Source organism: Pleurodeles waltl, chromosome 11 (assembly GCF_031143425.1).
Source record: "Pleurodeles waltl isolate 20211129_DDA chromosome 11, aPleWal1.hap1.20221129, whole genome shotgun sequence".
Classification (NCBI taxonomy): Eukaryota; Metazoa; Chordata; class Amphibia; order Caudata; family Salamandridae; genus Pleurodeles; species Pleurodeles waltl.
In genome coordinates this window covers 112297418-112323383 of record NC_090450.1, presented here as the reverse complement: position 1 = coordinate 112323383, position 25966 = coordinate 112297418, and positions in this window count along the sequence as shown.

Below are 25966 nucleotides of genomic sequence, written 5' to 3'. Positions count from 1 at the left end.
CAATGTGTGTATCTAGTCCGTTGATGCCCCCTAAATACACGTGGTGCGTTCAGATTTATTCTATTTGCTATAGATTTGTGCTCCAGATACCTCTCACCCCTGGATATTGGTTGACGCTCACACTGTTATCAAAGCTTTGCAAGTCTTCATCAGGACATATGTACCAGTTCATTCTATTAGGACCAGGGCACAGAAGAAGTAGAAGGATACTATGAGAAAACTGGGTGTAGCTATGCATTAGCTATGCAACAGCCAGAGTTTTAGGTTCAGGTCATAGTTGGACCCATCACCTGTATGGAGCTCAGAAAGCATTAAGCAATCTCCCTAGATGATCTATGTGTGGCTGGACCACATACAAAATCCTGTTTGTATCCAGATGTACATTCCAGATCTTGATGGTCCTTGCGCAGTGGCCACAGATTCACAGTTTGACATGAATTACGTTTTTGCTGTCTTGTAGGAACTCTAAGACTTGATGAGCATTCTAATAAATGTTCTGCTACTGATGGAGTGAAGGATCAACCAGCACCTTCTGGATTGCTTCCAAAGGATGAGGATCTAGTTCGAGAGAAGACTTCAGTAAAGAAGATTTTGGCCATTCATCCAGTGCACCGGGCCTGGATTTAACATTAAAAATGCCAGAACTGTAATTTCGCCACCACTTGCTGGTTGTAAAGACAAGCGATTTGTTTCAATTTATTGAGTAAAATTATATCAAGTGCCCATCCTACGCTCTAGGCCTCATAGACTCCTGGGTAGTTCCCAAACCACTCTCACTACTCTATAGGAAATATCTCTTCAAATTTTGAATAACACCAATATTAGTTCCCCGGGGTGGGGGTGGCTGATAATGAATTTTGTTGAATCCTGTTACCACTTCAAATGTGAGAGATCTATCAGACCTAGATCTACAGTTTTCTACTGACACTCAAAGCAAAAGAGTTGTTTAGGATGAGCCACATTTGCATGTGTCTACCAGTTCTCATTCACGTGTTGAGGCACCTGTCTTCACACAGACTGCTTCTGGCTATTCTGCTGACATTGGCAACTTCACTACTGATTTCTATCTTATTTCACTAGTATCAGGTATCTGATCCCTCCATGGTCCTACTTGTGGATTATAATTTCATTACTTTCTCTGCCCTTGTAAATTGGATTTGTGGTAATTTTTGCCCTGCTTATAAATGGGTATAAGTTCCCAGAACACTTAGCTGTAGAACTGGTAGGTGAGGTACTCAAACCTCATTCGTCCTTCCACAAAGTAAGGGAGCTGTCTGCTTTTCCAGATTTGTGTGGGATAACATCCCTTGTAATATTTTAGATCATAAAGAAATTCTGTAAATGATCTGTTCTTTAAAGTAGCTATGGATGACATAATAATCCCTGGTATTATTTCTGATGAATGAGATGTTGAGACAGTGACTTCAATGTTTTCTGAGCTTGAATATTATGCTGTATTTGAAAGTGAAGCTAAGAACCTGAATTCTGCTAAAAATGGGGAAATGTTTGGCTACCATTACTCAGCCCACCACTAATTACTTAGAGCTCGTACACCCCGTACAGTTTTCATTTAGACACAATGGGGACATTGCTTAACACCACTGGTGGGCAGTCCCAAAAAGTATTCAGACATATTTGCATACTTTTTTTGGGCGCGATACGTCAGATCCTGTTTCTTCTTATCATAAATTAACACCTTAAAAAGCAAGGAAAAATATACTGACCCAGACACAATGAATTTATGCAAATTAATTTGTTTCCTGCTTTGCAATTAATAGATGCAAATATTAAAAAGAAACAATTGATTTAAAATCAACATTGGCAAGTATAGGGCATAGATCCTTTATTTAGAGTGTGTCTAGTACCAATACAGATGATTTTCTGAATGACACAGTGCAGCAGACCACTTGCTTGGTTCTAGCAATAACTAAATAATGATTGTGCCCAGAATTTCCTCTATTGAACATTTTGAAAATTGGCAAAACTTAGCAAATAACATTGAAGAATAGCTCAATGACATGGTACAGAATGGTACATTTAACTAACGTTTCAGGTCCTAACAGTTGATTGTTGTGGCCAGTGGACACAATTGGTTGTCATGCATATTTTTAAAACTCTTCACATAGTTTTAAAGCAAGCAGACCAGACCCTTTTTATGGTCAGCCTCAGCCCTCACGAGTGGTCAACACTTATAGCATGGGAACGTATGCCAGCAATGGTTATAGCATTCCACTTTATCTTCAGTAAAATAATCCTCTATCTTCTCTCTAATGACATGAATTTTCCAGATGTCTTGTTAATTCCTAGGTTACCACATTGCAAAAGGTTTCTTCATGCTATTCACAATGAAATCTGGAAGCTTTCTCAGATGGAAGCTACAGCTCGTTTAACGCAAATAGATCAGGCTAATTTGGAAAATGCATTGGCAGTTGTTAATAACAGAATAATACATTGTCCACTTGTATTTATACATTGAATAACATTGAGTCATCTGCAATTCATATTATACAGAATGACATGTCTGATTGTAGGAAAGTCCTCCGTTTTGCCCTGGTCACCCCCAAACGTTTTGGACAGGTACTGGTGGTTACTGACTCTTGGCTGTGCCCTGGGTACTGCTTACCAGTGCCAGGGCCAGTGCTCTGTGTAAAGTGGATATGCAAACTAGGCTAATTATAATTGGCAAAATTGACCTACCTATAAGTCCCTAGTATATGGTAGGGATTGATTTTTGCCACACTTCCCAGGAAGTGGTCATCACAGGGGGAAGGACCCTTCACCTGATTGGAGAACCAGGACCCCCCTGTTTTTTTCACCCAGGAGCAAGGATAAAACTGGCAGACCTGCAGCCACACCTCAGATCCCCATCAGATTCCAACAAGGAAGAACTACAGGAGAAGAAGGACTGCCCTGCTGTCACCTGGCCTGCACTTGGACCCTGCACTCTGAAGGACTGCACCAGCTGCACACTTGGGCTTCACCACAAGAAGGACTTTGCCTGTCTTCAACTGGTTCAAGGAGAGACTCCCTGTTTGCTACAGGTGAAAACTTGCTAACCAGAGTCCCCAGCACCAACTTCTGAAGAAACTAACCAGCTGACCACTGTCCAGTGGCCAAAAAGGAGTTTGAGGCAGGTGCATTCTGGGAATTGTAGTCCACACCCCAAGGAGCATCTCAGAGCTTCTGTAACCTTGGGATGAGCTGTGGACCCCAAAATAACCTTAAATGAACATCTGGAAGAAGATCCAGAAGTTTGGAGAACTTTGGAGAACTTTTGGAAAAAAAGCTCCATAGAGGGACCGACCCACTGCAGCAACTCTAGCCGGCTTGCCTCAACCGCGACCCGGCCTGACTTGCAGGTTTATCACGGTGAAGAAAATCTCCAAAAAAGAGACTAAGGGCCAGATGTAGGAAGGCTTTTGTGCCTCGCAAACGGCGCAAAAGCCCTTACGTGATGCAGAATCACATTTTGCGAGTCGGTACCGACTCGCAAAATGTGATTCCGACTCGCAAAAAGTAAGGGGTGTTCCCTTCCTATTTGCGACCACATTGCGATGTAGAGTTGATTTGTGACCGCAAAAGCGGTCGCAAATCAACTTGCAGTTACCATCCACTTGAAGTGGATGGTAACTCATTTGCAAACGGGAAGGGGTCCCCATGGGACCCCTTCCCCTTTTGAATGCAAACAAAAATATTTTTTCAGAGCAGGCAGTGGTCCTATGGACCACTGCCTACTCTGAAAAAAAAACGAAACTAAAAGGTTTCGGTAATTTTTCTTTTTGCAGCTCATTTTCCTTTAAGGAAAACGGGCTGCAGAGAGAAAAAAAAAACTGCTTTATTGAAAAGCAGTCACGGACATGGTGGTCTGCTGTCTCCAGCAGGCCACCATCCCTGTGAGTGCCTAGACTCGCTATGGGGTCGCAAACTGAGACCCACCTCATAAATATTCATGAAGTGGGTCTTTGCGACCCCATAGCGAGTCGCAGAAGGTGTCTGAGACACCTTTCTGCATAACATTTTGCGAGGTGCAAATTGCGAGTCGCCAGTACTCGCAATTTGCACCTCGCAAAATGTTTTCTTCCTACATCTGGCCCTAAGTCCGAACGGAGGAAGTTGACCGGGGCCTCCCGAGCAGCGCATCCGGGGAGGGCTCCAAGGACGTCGGATCAAGATCCAGGTTTGTCCCGGTGGAAGGATTTTCACCTCGAAAAAAAGACTACGTCTAAAGGTAAAAATCTCCACCGAGGGCTCCTGTGACGCATATCCAAGGAAGAGTTCCAGGAGGTCAGATTGGACTGGCAGGTTCGTACCACTGAAGAAAGTCTTCAGAAAAACAACTAAGTCCTAAGGTAAACTTTTGACCGAGGTCTCCCGTGGCCTATAGCTGAGCCAGGCTCCATCACGGTTTGCCTTAAACTTTGACTTTGCCCCAGTCGAGGTGCGACCAGATGACCAGATTGGCGCTTTTTGTTTCTATGCGCTAGAAAGTAATAATTCTTTCAAAATTCATATCTCCGGTTCCCCTTTTCCGATTTTATTTGTTTTTGTGTAATTTTAAAGCTAAAAATATTTCCTATTTTTATAAATTGATTTTGGATTTTTAGACTGTTTCCTGTGTTTTATTTAATTACTGTTTTGTGATATTTGAATGCTTTACACTTTGTCTCCTAAGTTAAGCCTTGTCGCTCGTTGCCAAGCTACCAAGGGCTGAGCTGGGTTTAATTTACTGAGACCTAAGTGGAGGTTAGTGGCCTATTGCTAAGTGTAGGTACTTACCTGCCCTTATCAATAACCCATTTTCCAACACTGCTTTACAACATGGGCAAAGTCATCTTATGCCTATGATGCAGCTGAGTTGGAAATTGCAAGTTATAAAATCAAACTGCCTGTCCTGGAAGCAAATGGATGCAAACGAATTGCTTTTGCATTTATAATTTAACAGATAAACAACAACTAATGCAAAGAACGATGCTACCTATACAATGCTGAATATTGGAAGATTAGAAAAATTGCCTTTCACAATAGCCAAAACACCATGCGCAGTGTGTCTCATCCATGGGGTTATCATACTGCCAATTTCAATAATTTTTGTTCACATCATGCTTGAAATGTTTTCCAGTAGGCAGTTATGAAGCTTTAGGGGAGAGTTTTATTCACAAGGTGTGGGACTCATCCTTCAATTACAGATGTGTGAGTGTGGACAAAGAGGTTTTTTTGTAATGGAAAGAAATGCAAAATACCTTGAAGCCCCTTCATGGCTTATAAACAGGTGACATTGCATGGGTGTGTAATGGCTCTTTGGCCAATCTGGCATGCTAGTTGGCAGGAGCAGCAGTTTCCTGGATTCACCCAGTATTTCAGTTACTTTCAAAAGGAAGTTATGTGATGTTGAACAAACAAGGATCTTGTTGGATGAGAGCAGGGGTCTTCTATGTGGATTCTGTTTCTCAAATAGTGACCTGCTACAATAATGTGCTATTTCCTCCCATGTATTAAATTAGTGTAGCTAGCTTGTGGCCTTCAGTGACGACATTTAGGGGGTCATTACGACCCCAGCAGTTGGTGCTATAGTGGAGGGCATTACCGCCAACAGGCCGGCGGTACCTACCTCCACTATTATGACATTGGCCATTTGGCCAAAGCCAAACCGCCAACTCAACACACCGACCGCCATGGCGGTAACGACCTACGGGCTGGAGACTTCAGTCTCCAGCCCCCCGGCTGTCACTAGGCCGCCCATGGCATTTTGACCCCACCCACCGCCATGGTTTCCGTGGTTTCTGTACCGCCACGGAAACCATGGCTGTAGTCACTATCGGTGCCGGGGAATGCACTGGTAGGTGTCTCCCCCGGCCCTTTCCCCCTCCCCAGAGTCCTCCCCCACCCCCCACATACACACATACATGCGCATACATACACACTCATACACACATACATACACACATTCACCCACGCATGCATACATTCATACACACTCACAGCAACACTCATGAACATACATCCATGCACACACGCACTCACACCACACAACATGCACGTACACACACACACACGCATTACACATGCATGCACACATTCACACATAGTCACACACACCCCCACACCCCCACACACGCACACAACACCCTCCACCCCCTTCTCCTGTTGGAGAACCCAACCTCACTGCTTACGGAATTCCAGCTACGGTCATAATGGCATGGACGGTTGGTAGCCACGGCAAAGGTATGTTGGTGGCCGTGGCAGTAGTAGGGATTTGCCACCACAGTCCTAATGAGGGCCTTAGTGTTAATTTTGACAAGTTGAGAAGACTAAAGGCCTTATTGTTTCCGAATAACATGGCACTTATATCTGCCCAGGAAACATTTGAACTACAAGTTGCAAGATTTTTCTTTGAAATACAAATTTCCACGTCATTTTGAACACTTTTTAATGCGATTTGAGTTGGCATTGTCAGCATGTTCCAGACTGTTGTGGGAGTGTTAACATCTTTTATATACTCTTTATTTTTAAGTGTATTTAGAGGCATACCACTCGTGCTACTCCTAATAGGGGATATTTTGGATTTATTTTTGCTGCTCCACTGTGGACGTCGCACCTCAAGGCCAAATGGCGATGGACCTACTGCATGTCTAGCTGTGTTGTGCATGCATGAAACAGTACTCTGAGTAAATTTACTGAAGGAACTAAATAAAAACTGATCCCTGTCTTTTTACCCAGTATGGTTCTGTTGTTTTCAGCCTGTGATCTGCTGTCTTTTGTGCCTTTTCAAGTGTATGCTTGACATCTGTACTGAAATTGAATTGGTACAATCTATGGCTATGGAACAGCAGATATCCCCAATGGGGTTTCATTTGGGGTGTTGTTCCATGAGACTGCCATTGCTTCTCTATGCTTTCTATGAGCCATTCTATTCCTTGGAAATTGATGCTAAGGCTCCAGGATTCCTTAATACTGGATTTCCTACTGTAGGCACTGTACAGGATACAACAACCTCACATCAGCTGTGGACACTGAACATGGTTATTCCTTTGATTTGCTCACACAGGCCATTGTGGTTCTGTCATCTGCAAAAGCAAGATGTGCTCTGGATTCCAGTGACACTGATGGATGTCATCTTGGAAGCCACCTTTGATTTTTTTAAATTAGGCCCTTGTTTTTATAAATTTTTTAAAATGTACTTTATGTTTTAAATTGGCAATTATTTTTAATGGCTTGTTTGCTTTGCTTGTTGGAGTGAACATTTTATCACTTTTCGCACAGTCTTGTTAGGAAGCATGTCTTTCCACGACCAAGGAGAGGGTGTTGTGAGGCCTTCCTGGGCCCACATTTGTTCTCCATTTTAACTTTGTTTTGTATTTCACATTTTACACATTTTAGCTTTTAGCAGTGACATTTTGTACATTTAGGTTTACATGATATTATTCCAAGAATACATAGTAGATTTTTTTAATTAGCCTTTCTCGGCATATAATAAGAACACTCTGTTCAAGGCTAGTAACACAGAACAAGATATCCTAGTGCTTGTGTGGCATGTTTGGAGACATCCTCTCACATTTAAACATATCACTGCATTAGAGCTGTGCCTCTAACACAATGTGACCTTGGTTATATAAAAGATACACTGACCCAGCGGGGTCAGAGTAGCACTCTTCTAGCATCTAGACATATCATTGCATCAACACTGTGCCTCTAACATAGTGTGGCTTTGATTATATAAAAGATAGATACACCAACCCATGGGAGTCCCAGTAGCACTCCATTATTGACTATCTTGGGATGAATGCTGTGTTCAATGTGCAGCTCTGCTGGTGCTTATCTTTCAGTTTTCAGGGAATGATTGCCATCAACACTACAGGCTGATTTCCTAGTTGAGTTCTCCATGGATGGTGGCTAAGGCTAACCTCTTAGATCGGGGGAAGGCAGAGGGTCCATTCACTATGCTCTCAGTATAGGGTTAGCATTAGGTAGGAATATCACATGCCTTGGCTGGACTGTTTATTCTTTTCACCATATTCATAATGCTGGTAATGTTGATTTTTGTTGTCCATTTAATTACTGCAGATCATTCTCTCTATGCAAGACTATGGCTCTTTCAGTAAATGTATTGAAACCTTATCTCGTATCACTCTTCTGTTTTGTTTAGGCTTGCATGAGTAAAAAAACAAAAGAGTAAGATATGTTAGTTTGATTCCCTTAGGGATCAGAGTATCATATTCATGTTGTTGTAATCACCTTCCAGCCAAGTAAGGTTAGGGGTTTGGGTGAGTCACTGTGAGCTAGCCAGGAACTGGGCTGACAGCTTCTGATGGTGTGGACATACACAGTCCCTGCATTCTGAGGTTCTGCCATCATTAAATGGAGTCCTACCACTTTAGTAGGAACCGTATAACAAGACAAGTCACCCATAGACTAACCTTTGTCCCTGCAGTCTCAGGATAGCAGAGTATTATGAGCCAAATAGAAGTCCTTTGATATTTATTTTCTCTTGAAAGTCAAAAGTAACAATGATAATAATCCTGACTGATTTCATTTTCAGCAGACAGATAGCGAAATGGGATTGGTTTTAAAATATACACTTGCATACTGATTTTAATACCTTTGAAGGTGAGTACATATTTTCTATGAACTAAATAAATATTCAAATGTAAGATAATGAATGTGAAAGGCATAATTGAGGTTCTAAGTGAAACTCTAGTGTGTTTCTGAAGAAATGTCCCTATGATTGTTATGCAATACCAATCACATTTACATACCTAATAACTGTAATGGTACATCTCTTAACGTGTTTGTATAAATATGCAATGAAATAGCCACGAGTCTTTGTGGAAGAAAGGGATGTCTGGGAGAGAAATACTGACCAACCCAACGAGACAGTAAAAGAGGAAAACAATGCACTCTCATGCAGTGCTAAGCGTCAAATATAATAAAAAACATTAGGTAAAGTAGCTGATGTCACTGTCATTATTTGTGTGATATACCTCTTTCACTAAATACATCATAAGAAATGCTCCAGATGTGAGGCAAGCACAGGAATGAGGAAGGATACATAAAGTATGTATGTGGAGCAGAGATGAACAAGAAAGCTATTACCCATTAATACAGGGTTGTCCGTAAGCCCACTCTATGTATTGTTAACATTCACTCCAGGGCAAGGGCACCATTTATAAATATTGGGCCTCAGACACCAATTCCTCATGACACTTCTGGACCTGTGGATATTCTGCCAGGAAGTAGGACTGCTGTGTTGTTGATAGGACTGCCTCTCTGCTGGACCACTGCCCTGAAGTATGGCTGCTGGTCTGCTGTGCTGTCTTCTTGCCTGGATGAGAAGGACTGGGCCTGCATGTCTTGAACCTAGAGACACAGAGTGACTCCAAGGGCTAGTTGACTGGCCTCCTGATCTAAAGCTCAGGGACATAACAGCCATCCAACAACCTTAAACAGCACCTGGACTGAGTCTATCCTGCCAAGTGGTGCCGCCCTAGTCTTAGACCCTGTGGGCCTAAGGTGCTCTGCCAGCCTTTGTGGATCCAGCAGAACTGACAGATCTCCTCTGCTGTGCAATACAACACTGAGCAGAACCAATGCATCGCCCCTGCTCTGTGGATTTAAACCATCACAAAGACTCTCATCACCTCTGCAGTGTATCTGGAACCACTTCTGCATGATGCATCCTCAGAACCGACGCATTGCGTCTGCTATGCATCACATCTTCGACGTGGATCCACACAATGCCAAACAAACCAGGATTGAAGGTATTTTGTTCAATTGGCCTTACTGACTCCCAGTAGTTGGCCGCTATCCATCGTGTTTGGCCTGAGCTTGTGACTTTGTCCTGGTGCAGCTTGACCAGATATTCATAGTTAGTGGCACTTTATGCTTTTTGGCACTATATGCACTAAAACCTTGTATTCCTCTGGTTCTACTGATTGGATTTTTGTTTTTTTTAGTCTTGTTTTATTCATTAAAAATATTCTATATTTCCAATGTGGTTTACAATACTTTTAAGGAGTGGTTCCACTGTGTTACAGTTTGACGTATTTCACAAATACTTTATGCATTGCTTTGTCCCAAGCTACCAAAGGGTAGAGCACGTGTTAATTTAGGGTTTGCTTGTGATTTCACCTCCAGAAGAATTTTGGCTGCTCCTTGAGAAGGGTTAACATCCCCTCAACCAGTGATCCAGTTTCCTACACTGGTGTACAGAGGAAAGGATCTGGTCTTGTGTTTGTGAAGTGCCATACAGCAATTCTTGCGATACACTCCCATATAAATAATGTGAAACCATTTCAATGTTTTTTAATTCTCCTTTTCCCTCAATTGGTAATGTTTCCAAACTTAATTCCCACCTCGTGTTCATAAGCTTGAGACCCTTTTGTTGTTGCACCTGTGATAACTTTCCAGAATGAAAAGGGATTCCAGCTGCCTTGCAGACTACAATGAGATGGACCCCGTCCCCATTGAGGACCTCTGCAAGGCTGATATGAGGAAGTTCGGTAAGGACAGAGGGCTGGCCATGAAAAAGCAGTCCACTAAGCAGGACCTATGGGGAGGCCTGGATGTTTTTGAAGAAACACGCTGGGGATGCTTCAGCAGAGGATGAAGAGGGTGATGGCCTAGAGAAGGTTGAGGAGGAGGGGGAAATTACTTAGCAATGGCTCCAGAGGAAAGAGGAGGGCCCACATAGATGGGGTTCTCTGCTGCATCTAATGCAGAAAGCAGTGTATCCTCCCATACCCTGTCTTCTGAAGAGTTGATGGTCAGACAGGCTGATGGGGCCTGAAGTTGCAGCTAGCAGACTGACTACAGAAGCGAAAAGAGCTGAGCCAGAGAAAGCCTTAGCAGAGGAGAGAAAGGCTGAAGCAAGAAAAATTTTGTAAGTTCATGAACTGAGTATAAAGGAGCTAGACTTGAAGTCCAAATAACAGTCAGAGTCCTGCAGAAATGGTTACAGCAATACTACAGCAACCAAAAGAGATCAAGCAATCCACAGATCTAACGTCCTGGTGCCCAGCTTTGCAGTGGGGGTTGAGATTGATGGATGATTTGCAATCTATGAGGCAGCCTTTAGAATACATAGGATCCCAGAGACGTTTTGGGGGGTGACCTGTTGAGGCACAAGCCAACTGCACGGAGAGATACCCTGTTGATAACTATAACTCAGGTCATCACCATGCACTACCAATTACTCCACAAATTACAGCAATCATGCCATCTTTCATAACATCATTGATAATATCAATATAATATTTGCTGTAAAATATTTTCCAAAAAACTGTGCATGGTGAGGGCCCAAGTTATAGTTACCAAAGGGCACAAGTTATAGTTACTTGAGGTAACTAACCATAACTGGTGAATTTCTATGGTTTGGTACGGTTATATTTATACACATGTTTATGTTTTATATATCTTTATATACTGTTTTATATATATATATATATATATATATATATATATATATATATATATATATATATATAGACACAGAGTGGAGGTAGCCTCGATGTAGATGTAGTTAGGGTGTTAGGGTGACCTGACCAGGGATACAGCTTTTCGTTCCTTGATAACTTTTCACCGGTTTGACAAATGTCCATGAAACTTTGCAGACTTGCTGACCCAGTTTTACTGTTGGAGTACTGAAATTTGTGTGGTGTTTGGTAAATATTTTCTAAGAAAAAGAGGGGTGTCCCAATTCAGGCTTGAAATCCTATGCATTTTACAAAGAATTTCATATTTTGATATCACAAAAAACGACCAGACAGATGTTGCTGAAATTTGGCAGCATTAGTTGAGTAAATATTTCCATAATTTATACAGGTTGTCAACTTGGTGATATCTTGTAGGACACTGCTACTAAAAGTAGCACGGCAAGCAAGAAATAACCAAGACTGCATATGTAAAGTTTCAGTTTTATTACATGAAGAACTGAAAGACCAATTTATGGTAACCTGCAAAAGGAAACAAATGTACAAAAACAAAGAACTTATTATATCTTAATCAACCTAAGTTGTCATTTCACGCTCTATGTCTCACAAAATAAAACTGAACAAACAAGACAAACAAAAGCAATCTTACTTATGCGCCCCACAACTACTATTTGAAGGACTTGATAATTGCCACGCGGAAAAAGATATTAATCTCAATTTTCATAACAATAATAATGTTGTCTTTCATTCATGGTTGCCTTCATATGTAGTACAATCCTACTAAAAGGTGCATAGCAGCCCAAAAATAAACTAGAGTTCATATATAAAGTTTCATATCTACTACATGAATATCTGAGAAGCCTATTTATAGTCACATGCTAATAGAAACCTATAAAATACATTACAAATACAATATATCTTACTCTGTGTAAGTTTTCTTTGCATGCTCATTGTCTCACAAATTAAAACTGCCCCAACAATCCAAACAAAAAACTACTTTTTTATCCATCCCTGTGTAACAAAATGGAAACTGGTACTAGCAGTGAGCCACACAAACTACTGTTTGGAGGACATAACAATTGGCCACTAGAAAAAAATAGTAATCTCAATTTTTATAACAATAAAAAGGATTGGCTTTCATTCACTTTGATCTTTGTCTACATCACAATCCTCCTAAAAGTAGCAAGGAAGCCCAAAATAATAAACTAGTCTGCATAGGTAAAGTTTCATATTTACTATATGAACAACTTAAAGACCCATTTATCGTCACATGCTAATGGAAATCTATAAACAAATAGGATACATCCTACTACACATAACTTTTCTTTGTATGCTCACAGACTCACAAAATCTCACAAAATGAAACCGTGCCCACAAAACAAACAAAAAACATCCTCCTTGCATACTCCTATGATCTAGCAGTGAGCTACACATGTTAATACATGGGGGAAACAATAATTGGCCATTTGCGAAACAAATAGTAATCTCAACTACTCCATAGCTATTGTTAGTATTCCTTGGGTAATATCTCCCTAATAACTTTCCACTCAGTTGATACACCACAGAACTTTCCAGACCTACAGCATTTGAGATGATGCAAACTATTGTGGTGAATCCTTAATAAAGTGCAAAGATAAAAAGAGATCCCAAAATGTGGTCCCAATACATTCTCCATAGACTATTGTATTTGACATAGATCACAAATGGCTGAATAGATTTACATGAAATTTGGTAGGAGTATAAATATGGTGTAGAGATGATTTTTTTAAGTATGTTAGGCATTTTATTTTAGTTATAAATCATTTAAACTTAGTAATACCTGTCACTGCAGTACTTTTGCGAAAATTTCACAAAGTTTTCTGAAACTACCTCTGTACATGCCTGTAAACACATTTAAAAATATATAAAAAAATAAGTAAATTTTCCCTACCTATTCTTACTTAAATAAAGTGGTAATAGATAGGGAGCTATTGCTTACCTATATCCATGCCCTAATACACAGACAAAGTGTAGTAAAAACAACATGGCTGCCTTTTCATCCTTCTTAAAATAAATCTAATTGTATACAGGCTTGTCATTTCCATGAACTATGCTATATTGCGAAGTTATCAGGGTTGATCATGACTCAAAATATAACTAAGGCCTAGTTTTAATATTGGATTGTGATACCTTTGCTCACTATTGGTGTTATATGGGCAATGCTAGTGAGATTTACAAAGGAATGCAAGGCCACCAAACATAGCCCTGTGGTGATTGCTAAATCTAGAGAAATGTAAGGCAGCACAATTCACAGTTTTTGTTATTCTGCAAACAATAATCTACATTGCTGCTAATTTCACATACATCCATATGGCACACCACTGTAGCCACTCCACTAGATTCTATTCAACTCTATGCCACTCAGCTCTAAGCCTCTCCACTGTAGGAGACTTCACTCTCTACCACTCCACTCAATACTAATTCACTATACACAATGACATTGTATGACACTGCAGTCTACATCACTCCACTGTAGGCCACTCCACTGAATGCTGCTCCTATATTCCACTCTACACCATTCTACTGTACATCATTCCACGCTACCCTATTCTACTGTATACCACTCTACTCTACAACACTCCACTGTAGGATATTCCATTGTATACCTCTCCACTTTACGCTACTCCACTCTGTTGCTCTCCAGTGTATTGCACTCCACTCTATGCCACTTCATCCTACACTATTTAATTGGACCCTACCCCAATGTATGCTGCTCCACTGTACAACAGTCCACTCTACTGCATGCAGTGCTATTACAGTGTACACTACTCCACTCTATGTCACTCCACTGTATGCCATCTCGTGATACGCTATTCGATTGTATTCCACTCAAATGTACTCTACTCCACTGCATGCTATTATACGTTTCCACAACCACTGAACATCACTCCAGTCTACATCATTCCCTTATATGCCACTTCACTGTACACTACTCTACCACACACTATTACACACTACACCACTCCACTGTATTACAACCACTGTTTGACACTCCACTCCACAATACCCAACTCCACTCTATACCAGTCCACTCCACACTATTAGACTGCTTGCAACTCCACTCTCTCACTCTTCAGTGTACACCACCCCACTGTATGCTACTCTAGTATATGCTACTCAAGTATATGCTGCTCCATTCAACCCAATTCCACGGTATGTCACTCAACTATATGCTATTCCACTGCATGCCACTCTACTGTATGCTACTCCACTTTATGCCACTCCAGTGTATGCCGCTCCGCTCTACGCCACTCCATTCTATGATAGTCCATTTAATGACACTCGACTCTACACCACTTCCAGTATGCTCTAACACTGTAACCTATTCCAGTGTATGTCACTCCAGTCTACACCACTTCACTGTATGCCACTGCACTGTACGCTACTCCTCTATATGCTATTCCAGCCTATGTCACTCTATTGTACACGACTCTACTCTATGTTATTTCACTATATGCCACTCCACTATATACCACTCTGCTCTACGTCACTTTACCATATTCTACTTTACTCTACACCACTGCACTGTACACTACTCCAGTCTACACCACTCCAGTGTATGGCACTCCATAGTATGCCATCTCTTTTTATGCTATTCGATTGGATCCCACTCCAATGTAAGCCACTCCAGTGTATGCTGTTGCATGCTACCCCTACCACTGTATGACACTCCGGACTACACCAGCTATTATACACCATTTCACTGTTCACTACTCTGCTACACACTATTACACTCTACTCCACTTCTCCACTCCACTGTGTAACAACCTCTGTATGACACTTCACTGTACTCAATTACACTGAACAAAGATCCAATCTATGCCAGTCCACTCCACTCTATTACACTGTTTGCAGCTCCACCCTATGAATCCTCAGTGTACACCACTCCACTGTATGCCACTCCATTCTATACTAGTCCATCTGATAACACTCCACTCTACACCACTCCCTGTACGCTACAACACTCTGGTCCATTCCAGTGTATGCCACTCCAGTCTATACCACTTCACTGTATTCCATTATATGCAATTCCAGTCTATGTCACTCTACTGTACACCATTCCACTCTACGCTATTCCATTTTATGGCACACCACTCCACGCTACTCTACTCTGTACCACTCCAGTGTACACAACTCCATTCTAAGCCATTCCATTCTATGCTAGTCTATTGGACACCTCTACACTCTTCCCCACTTCACGCTATGCCACTCCACTATATTCTATTTCACTCTACCCCACTGCACTGTGCACTACCCCAATCTACACCACTCCACCGTATGTCACTCCACTGTATGCAACTCTACTTTGTGCTATTCCACTCTTTGCTATTCTTTCTTACACCACCCTTCTGCACTCTTTTCCACTGTATGCATCACCATTTGATGCTAATACATTGTATGCAACTTCAATCTTTGCCCCTCTACTGTATAGCATTATTTTCTACCTCATTCAACTATACTCTACTAAACTGTATGCTATTACAGCCTACCCCACCCCACAAAACACTATTCCAGTCTAATCCACTCTACTGTACACCACTCTGCTGTTCGCTACTACAGTATACGCTATTACACTTTATGCCACTCCACTGTATGCTATTACACTCTACACTTTTACACTATATACCACTCCAAAATACGCCACTTGTCTACACTACTAACTCTGTGCTATTCCGCTTTATACCACTCCACTGTATGCTTCTCTACTCTACAGCACTCTACTGTACTCTCCTCTACTCTATAGAACTCAACTCTACAAAACACTACTACACTCTGTTCCATTCAACTAGACTCCATTCCATTCTGTCCCTGTACACTCATCTATCCAAATTTGCACTGGACTCTATGCCTGTATACTCTTTTGTAAAGCACCCTACTTCACTCAATGACAGTTTCTAACACTGTATGACATAGCACTCCCTCTCCTGTGTAAGACACCTCTGTAGTTTATAATTTGCCTCAACTCTGACCTACGCCACTTCAATGTATGTCACCCCACTCTGTGCTAAACCACTGTACCCTACTCCATCCTACACTACTCCACTATAAATCACTCCATTCCCCACTATTTACACTCTATGCCACTTCACTCTTCTATACACCATTGCACAGTAGAGCACTATAACTCTAATCCACTGTATGCTATTCTACTTTATGGTATTCCACTCTACACTACTACAGTGTACACCACTCCGCTCCATCATATGACACTCTCCTCCATGCTATATAGCTCCACTCTATAAAAGTCTACCACACTTCATGGCACTCTGCAATATTCTACTCCTCTCTGTACCCATACACTCCAATGTCCAACTATATTCTCCATTCTGTGCTCTTACATTCCAATGTACAACCATGTATCTCACTATAAAATACATTTCTATAACACAAAGCACTTTTGTCTACTGTATGGAGCCTCACTCAAATTTATAACAGTTTACAAACTATGCTAAGCCAGTATACTACACTCCATGACACTCTAATCTACGACACACCAATACAGTCTATTGTACTTTACTTCACACTATGTCACAGCACACCACTCAACTCCACTCCACTGGTAAGACTTTACATCACTCTATGCTACTATACAGCAGTCAACTCTCTGCAGCTCGAAGCACCTTCATTGTTTCACATGATGCTGTACTCTATTGCACTCCACTCTACAACACTCTACTACACTGTATGGCACTTTCTGACACTTTAGTCCTGTCTATACCCCTTTATTCCACTGTACTATACATTATACCACTTTCACTCTACTCTGCGATACTCTAGTATACTTACAACACTTTACACAACTCTTTGTATGCTATTGCATTCCACTTTACTTTACTCTGAGAGAGTACTTCACTTGACTCCACTACTCCACTGTGGGGTACTCCTCTGTACATCACTCAATGCCTTTGTATTCTGTAGCACTGTATGCCAATCCTCTATACCACACTTTACAAGACTGTAATGTACTGATCACCATTCCCCTCTACAAAAATCAACTAGACTGTATGCTACTCTACTCTACAGTAGTCTATATCACTTTCCAGTACTGAATGATACCCAACTGCAATCTTCTGTACAACACAATACTCCCATTTTTGACACTTTAATCGACTCTATGCTTCGCCACTCCACCCTGCTCCACCCCACACCACTATAGACTACAGCACGCCACTCCACTCTATTACACTTTTCTCCACTTTACACTACCCCACTCCAGTGTACTACACTCCACTATAATCAACTCTACTACACTTTATCCCACTCTACACCATTGTACTGTACTTCAGTCTATGCCGCTCCACTGTCTGACACTCTACTTGATGCAACTCCACTCTACACTATATAACACTTTGCTACACTGCATGATACACTACTACACGTGATTCCAATCTAAAATATTCAAGTCAATGACAACAGACTTTACAACACTCTCCTCTACTGTGCTGTATGTCACTCCACACAACAACACTCTTTACTTGTAGCACTGGTATATACAATTTGAAACACAAAAAAATCAGTATAAAAATTAAGCTTATAGTTAAGAAAAGTTGTTTTCCCTATACCAACCAAGTTTACACTAAACAAACTTTAAAAATTCTAAAGGTAGAGCTATAACTTGCATTTACAATGCATCCACTACCTTCAAATTATTATAATTAGCGGACCTCGTTACACCCTCTTTTCAGCTTGATAAATAAATAAAAAAGATGCCAATATTAAGGACTAGATTTATCAAAATGTCATGCTACACAACCCAGCAAGACAACTTGCTTTGCTGCGTTGCATGACAGGGAGAGAGCAGGAATGCACCATATCTACGAAGATATTACGAATTGCAGATCTTTTCCTGCACTAATGCACTGAATGCTGCCTAGCATTAACACAGGCACCCCTGCACCATGGATTAAGGGTGCCTGAATTACAGGTAGGTCTTTGTTGTACAGGATGGGATACCTTTGTGCCGAAAAGCAATCCTTAGAGGCATTGTCCTCTTTCTTTATGTGCATTAGACATAGAGAAATGAAATAATAAGGATAAATTATTTTTAAAAAATATTTTTATATTATTGTTACGCTTCTGTTAGGAAGGTTTATCATTTTGATGCAATTCCAGATTTCCTGCCATTAGCCGATTGAATCAAAATCCATGAGTGGATTCTCAACACAGAGTAACACAAAGCAGCAATTTGTGCTAATGTGTTACTCTGGATTTACTGAGCCACATAGAGCCATGCAAGGTGGCTTTTCGTCCTTTAATAAATCTTCTGTAAGACTTTGCGTTGCCTTGTATGATGTAAGGGCAACGCATAGGTTTAGTATATCTGGAACCAATTTCTGCATGTACCACTTATAAGTTTTAGGCACCCTACCTTGTGGGTTGCAAAGCCCACTTAAAGGGTGACATTTATGATTTTAAATGTAGGGTTCTTTCATGTCGTAAAGGGCTATTTTGACAGGTTTTCCTACAGTTTTAAAGCTGCAGGAGTCAGTCCATACAGACAGGCCTGAAGCCATCTTTTCTTTGTCACTCTAGTGGACGGCAAAATAAGTGATGAATTCCGCAGGTGACAATGTACATTCCTGCACCATATGCTGTGGCCTTCCTAAAAGGTTAAATATATAAACTGGGGGTTAGCCAGTTTCACCCTGTTTAAATTATTAAATTGCTTATACTAAGGCCTGAACCGCAGTGCCCCAGTGTGCAGAGTACAAAAATCACAATAATAAAATAGGGATGCCCTCGCAAAATGAGGCACTCTCTCAAACTTCCATTCTCACAGCTGAGGCAAAATAACAGGCACCAGCCATCTTGGTTGTATTCTTGCACTCCTTTGTCTGACAATGTCATTCCCGCATTAGACTGCATTATATCCATCAAAACAAGCAGGATATCATTAATTTGCTCTTCTATTGAGAATCTGTAACATTTTACAAGACAGCATATTATCAAGGAATGATACCCTGTTTGAGAGATTTATCAAGAATAATTACCTACTAATTACCTACCCCATACTGTCTCTACAGTCTAGTAAATTTTTCTGATGAAGTAGTTTCTTTTGGAAACTACCACTTAGATAGGAAATTATCTTATGACTGATTTTGAGAGTGTTGTACCTTTCCACCCCCCAATAAGTCAGGCCTTCAATTGGTGTATGAAATTGCATAGCTGAACAATTCACACTTCATTGCTATTTTTTTAACTTTTACATGCATTGCAATGCACACAATGTAAAAAAGTGCAGTTTGAATGTTCTTTTGCAGTATCAGGAAGCCATTGTCACTGCTGAGAGGAACATGTTGAATGGTGCCACTTGTCAGAAATCTACACTGAGAGTCTCAAATGTTTGCTTGCCTGCTGCTGCCAACCTACCCTTCTGATCCACCTTGCTGCCAAAGTCCCTCTGAACAAGATCCCTTATCCGATCCCCTTGTGCACCACCCTGAATCTTAGACTCTCTCCTACCACTATTGCCTGCCTTGTCCCCTTTCAAAACCGGATTGTTTTAGGAGTTATTTACCATCCACAGGATGTCAAGAGCTCACCATGTATGTGGCAAAGTGCACATTTTGTAGGCCTATGGGTGGACACATAGCAATGAATTCAGTGAAAATTGAGAGCACTGGCTGGATTTGTTGGTCCAAATATACCTGTCTTTATAAAAGAATGATTTCAATTTGCATATCCTTACTTCCACTCTGTTACATATTATATAAACAGGGTTTCGCTACAGGAATCCTCTGCTGGCCCCTCTAGTACTACACTCCTTACACAGACTTGCAAACATGTAGACATCCTGCTGTGTCTATCGTTATTGACACCTGTCTGAAAATAGGACAAGGAAGGTGATCACGCTTAGAAGCGCTAGAACGTTTGGAGTCATAGCTCCATCATTGATGCCCAGATTTAAGAGGGCCTAGAGCCATCTACCAACACATTGGCATGATTTTTTTATGATAATGTGGCGTTAAATGACAAAAATGCCAGGCCATATTTACAAAGTGGTGCAATGGATGAATTGTGCCATACTGTGTACCCTTTTGCAACCCCTTGTAACCCTTTGCATTGGGTGCAGCGCCACTTTCCTTAAGTCTGCCCCTGAGTCTTATTCAGAGATGTAATGCAAACACCCTTCAGCACCTGCTGTGCAGGAGAGGTTCCAATCCTTTAAGGGCCACAAGTTTCCAAAGGCACTATTTCTAAGATGTGGGAGACTCAGGAGCCTCTCTTCACACTCTGCAAGTGGGAGGATGCATCATTTAGCTTTCCATTGCCTTTATACATGGAAAATGACTTGAAGTAAATAGTTTTTATCGCCAATTTTAGGCCCAGATTTAAGAAGTACTAGCGCCACAATAGTGTCATTTTTTTATTGCTAATGTGGAGTTAGGTTCCAAAAATCGCTGTGCCATATTTGCAAAGTGGCGCAATGCTTGCATTGCATCACTTTGTAACCCTTTGTTCCACATTATGCATGTGCCATGCATAATGTATGCAAAGGGGAGGTTTCCCCATTAGGGGGACCTAAAAAAGGGCTCAGTGGAATCTAAGAGAATGCACTGTATCATTTTTTGTGGCTACTTTTAATGCCTGCTCAGAGTAGGCGTTAAAAGGGGGCACCCTATGAGTTACAATGTTGCCCCTATGTACTGTTCAGGGTTAGCGCCAATATTTTGGTGCTAACCCTGAACAGTACATCAATAGCGTCAAAATGTTCACGCTATAGCCTCCTACTCTGCGCCTTGGTGCAACATATTTTAAATATGGCACATGCATGGTGGCGGTAGGAGGGCGCTAAGTGGCGTAAGAAAAGTGGTGCTGCACTAGGTGCAGCACCACTTTCCTTAAACCCTTAGGAGCATATTTATAATTTTTCACACAAAACTGCGCTAATGCAGTATTGTGTGAAAAAGTGTACCGCTGGCTAGCGCCATTCCAAGACAACGGCCGGGCATCATATATTTATGGAATGACAATAGCAGGCAGTAAGGCCCGGCTAGCATCATAAAAAAGGACACTAGCCGGGTGGATGAGGCATAGGGGTCACAGGAAGTTCGTCAAAGGACGATGCTAGCATGTGCAGAGGCATAAATAAAACCTCTAACCAGACTAGCATCATTTTTTGATGTAAAACCCCCATGGACATGACTCCTGTCTTGGTAAAGACAGGAGGCATGCCCACCACCTCAGTGGCCTTGCCCAGGGGATTTATGTTCCCAAGTTAGGCCCCCCATGGCATATTTAAAATAAATATAAAATGCTTACCTGTACATACGTTACTTAGCTGCGTTGGAGTTAGGTTTGCGCTGAATTTGCATTAAAAAAATGATGCAAATTTGGCACAAAACATGTATAAATATGGGCCTTAGTCTAATTGTATCGCTTTTCCTTGTCCTCATATTTTCACCTCCATGATGTGATGAATCATGAATGTCCTGTTTACAGATCAGCAAAGCAGTTACACACGCAGCCGCAATGTTTTACAATATTTAGATGGTTGTCTGCTTGAATCCTTTCACGGCTGTCTGATACACCTGCATTGTTTCCGCAAGCAAAGCGTTTAGGATATATGTGGATCACTTCAGGAATAAGCTGCTGCTGGATGTCTAAGATCAACATAAATGTGCGTTTCCAACTAACAAAACAAGAAGCATTTTCTGACAGACTGTGCTCACCAGAGTAATATCATAATGTTCCTCATTTGATGTGTTTGTTCCCAAGGTTGTCAATTAGCTGAAGAGAAACTGTCATCTCTTCCAACATCTTTATTCCATGATCCTGTGCTTTCTGTATCGCATTTGTCAAATTGTCAGCATTGTAAGGTTGCTTTTTAAGTGGCTGAACATGCTCTTCCTCTTTGGTATTTAATTGTCATCTCCTACGCATTTAATCTGTGTGTTTGTGAAATACAATTATTAAACTATGGCACATTCAGAGGGTGTCACACAGAAAAATGATGTACTAACTTATAATTCTTTAAAGGAATTAATATTCGTCCATGTACACACTGTGGACATTTATTACAATATGTCCTAAAAGGCGCAGAATCTGAAGATGAAGCTTAAAAGATTTATATTGGTTAGGAGGGGGAATCGAATTTATATTTTGCCAAATAAATATAAAACTGGCATACTCACCAATAGAGTATGATATTCAGACCCGGCTTTTGTTTGTTTGACCTGAAATTTGTTTTCGCAATTTATGGCATAGTCATTCTTATATCATAACGATTGGTTAATGCAATTTAAATGTTTTCCATATATCACTGTGTGCATCTTCGTTTGAATCCTATTATTTACTGAGTATCTCAATGAAAACCATTTTATGTGACAGGTGTATTAGATTAGCAAAATTAGTCATTGATATCAAGACTGTCATGTTTCTATAACCTTCATTAAAAGAGCTCCAGAAGCTTGAACCAGAATAACTTGGAACTTGTATTCAATACAACCCTAATCTGTGCACCTCGGAGAAGTGTTTAGGTTTGGCAGTGGTTTCAGTTGTAATTTGCAAATTCACATTTTCAACTGTATACTCATTTATCATAAACATTACTGAATAACTATTTGATATCCTCCTGTGTACGTGTATACAGTTTTATAACTTGTGAGTCTGTAATTTTTTATAATTGCTACTTAGGAAGTGTGTGCATTTGTGCTTGCGGTTCCAGACTGTTAAGCAGTAGGGGAAGAAGCAGCAGTCTAGATGTGGATACTGGCTGACCTCTCAAAGATCAAAAAAACAAAAGTGTTTATAATTAGATTTCCATGAGAGGATCTTGGCAAACCCTTTATAGCTTCTCACAAATAGAAATATCTTCATAAGAGAAAAATTCATTTGCCATGCAAAACAATAGAAAACCTTATAGTTAAGAAATACATGCCGTTATAGCTTCCAAACAAACGTCGTTAAAAAGCAAATGGTCTTATGACTAAAATTCCATCAGCATGAAGACTGTTGAGCATAGGGATCATTATATATTAAAAATAAGTAACATAAAAAGGTGATGGATGGAATGCTGAACATTGTCAACACTGAGGTGAATGTTTGACATTGTTCAGTATTCCATCTCTCATCTGTTCTTTTTGCATTTGTTGCTCTAAGTGGAAAGGGTTATGCCCAGACGTGGGTCCTGTGCTGACTATACCACCGGATTCAAGCTACCCTGGCTGATGAGGTTTGGACCCCAAAATAGGCCCCAGGATTATTGCTTACGGTCCATGGAGGGCCTGGCCTGGCAGTTCGGGCTTGGCTATTCCTATGGGGAGCAAGGTGAAGACTGAATTGCATTTCACTAGCTCCAAACTGGAATAGGGTTATCAAGCGCAAAAACAATGGATTTGGGCTTAGATCTGTGACTGGGGGTAACTGTTTTTCATCGTTCAGCATTCTGTCCATCATCTGTTCTTTCTGCATTAAAAATAAGTACCAAAGTAAATCATGGGAGCTCAAAAGCATTTTTTAGTCAGTTGAGTGCATTTAATGCAGACCCTGCAAAGCTGAACTGGCAATGAACCATGGTTAGATGCAAGTTGGTGTTCACCCTGTCAAAAGTTAATGAACACTAGAGCTTATCTACCCTTTGCAGTCAAGCAATGATAGAGCCAGGTTGTAGGAAGGATGGGATTTCCCTGTCACAAATGTTACCTTCAGATTCAGAGTTTCTCTGAAGCTTGAAAATCATCAGAAGTAGAAGGCAGGAACCTTTACCCAAACATGGCTTCTGAGATCTGAATTAAGTCTTCTATGGTACCACAGTAGATTTGTAGACTCGAACTTGAACATTGAGGAGAAACGCTCAGAGCTAGACAAACATTTTAAAAGATGAACACAACTCATGACTTTTGAGAAGCCCTAAGAAAATGAAACCCAATTAATCATAGTTTTACCTCGTACGTTTTACCACTGTGACTGTAGGACCATTTGTACCTTACAGGAACCGGATTTTGGACTTGGGGTTCTAAAGACCTCTACTGTATATGCCCTTGTCGCTGTGCAAAGTCAAATGGAAATCTACAAACTGGGACAGTGAGAAGAGGAAATTAATATAAACCACAGTGTGTCCTTTCAAAGAAAATTCAAAGCACATTTTACAGCTGACTTTCAAAGTGTCAAATTCAGCAAAGTAATTACAAAAACTGATGTTGGTTTCCTTTCTAAACACTGAACTACAGTGTCCTATACAAATATTTACTGTAATCCCCAGTTACCTATTTTCTACAGGCAAAGACAATATCTCCTGCAAGTTTATGCATAGAATGTCTACTATAAATATTGGTGTGCCTAACCTCTGCAGAAGTTGCAGACAAGATTGTGATAGAATACCACCAGTTTTTTATGAATTTTTATCAAGTTGTTAGGTTTTTAGGGGACTAGGGTTGGAAGAATTTTAAAATTTATATACAAATTCTGTGTCCCAGTTTACAGGTGGAGTAAAAACATTATTAAGAGCAGTGGAGGAAGGTCTTAACACAAATTATGAAATGGAGTACTTCCTAGATGATTAATTTTACTATCATAATAACGTATAATTTGTACACTGTATGTCAAAGTATGAATTTAATCATTACTGTCAAACTCTATCAACATAGTATACAACACTACCTAATATGGAAGAATGAGCCCAGTTTAATTCTGGTACTGAGATGGTGAACTCTGTTCAAATGTGAAGTGTTACTATTATTACAGTATTTACATTACATATGAATTCACACTTTATTGGTAAGTATCACCAATCTTTGATGATCACGTGAAACAAATAATTAGGACGATGACTACTTAGGATTACCTGGCTGATTACACTTTGTTTTTACTATTTTGTATCATCTCTTCTTCTCGGGACCCTTCAAACAAATTACTTCTACGTTACATTATTCTCCTCATCGATTAAAAGAAGGACCAAATAAACATACTGCCCGTCATGTCGAAGAATTTTATACACACTCCTGAGACCTTACTCTGTGTCGTGTAACACCTTATTCGGTGTCTTTCTATCAATTTTGTAAGCGCCTAAGGCTGTTTGCATTAATTAATGCATAGCAATTTCAAGATGGCGCCCATTTTTTCTTTTAACACTCTGTCCTTTTTCTGTTTCGGGCCGGCCGATGATTCTCATCATCGATTAAAAGAAGGACCAAACAAACATACTGCCCGTCATGCCGAAGAATTTTATATACACTCCTGAGACCTTACTCTGTGTCGTGTAAGACCTTATTCGGTGTCTTTCTATCAATTTATGTAAGCGCCTAAGATTATTCGCATTAGATAATGCTTAGCAAATTCATCCACCCAGTTGGACACTGTCTTTTAGTTGTGTCGTTCACACTCCAAGATGGCGTCCACTTTTTCTTTCAACACTCTGTCCTTTTTCTATTTTGGACCAGCCGATGATTCTCATCATCGAATAAAAGAAGAACCAAACAAACATACTGCCCGTCATGCCGGGGAGTTTCACACACACTCCTGAGACCTTACTCTGTGTCTCTTCCATACCTTATACCTCT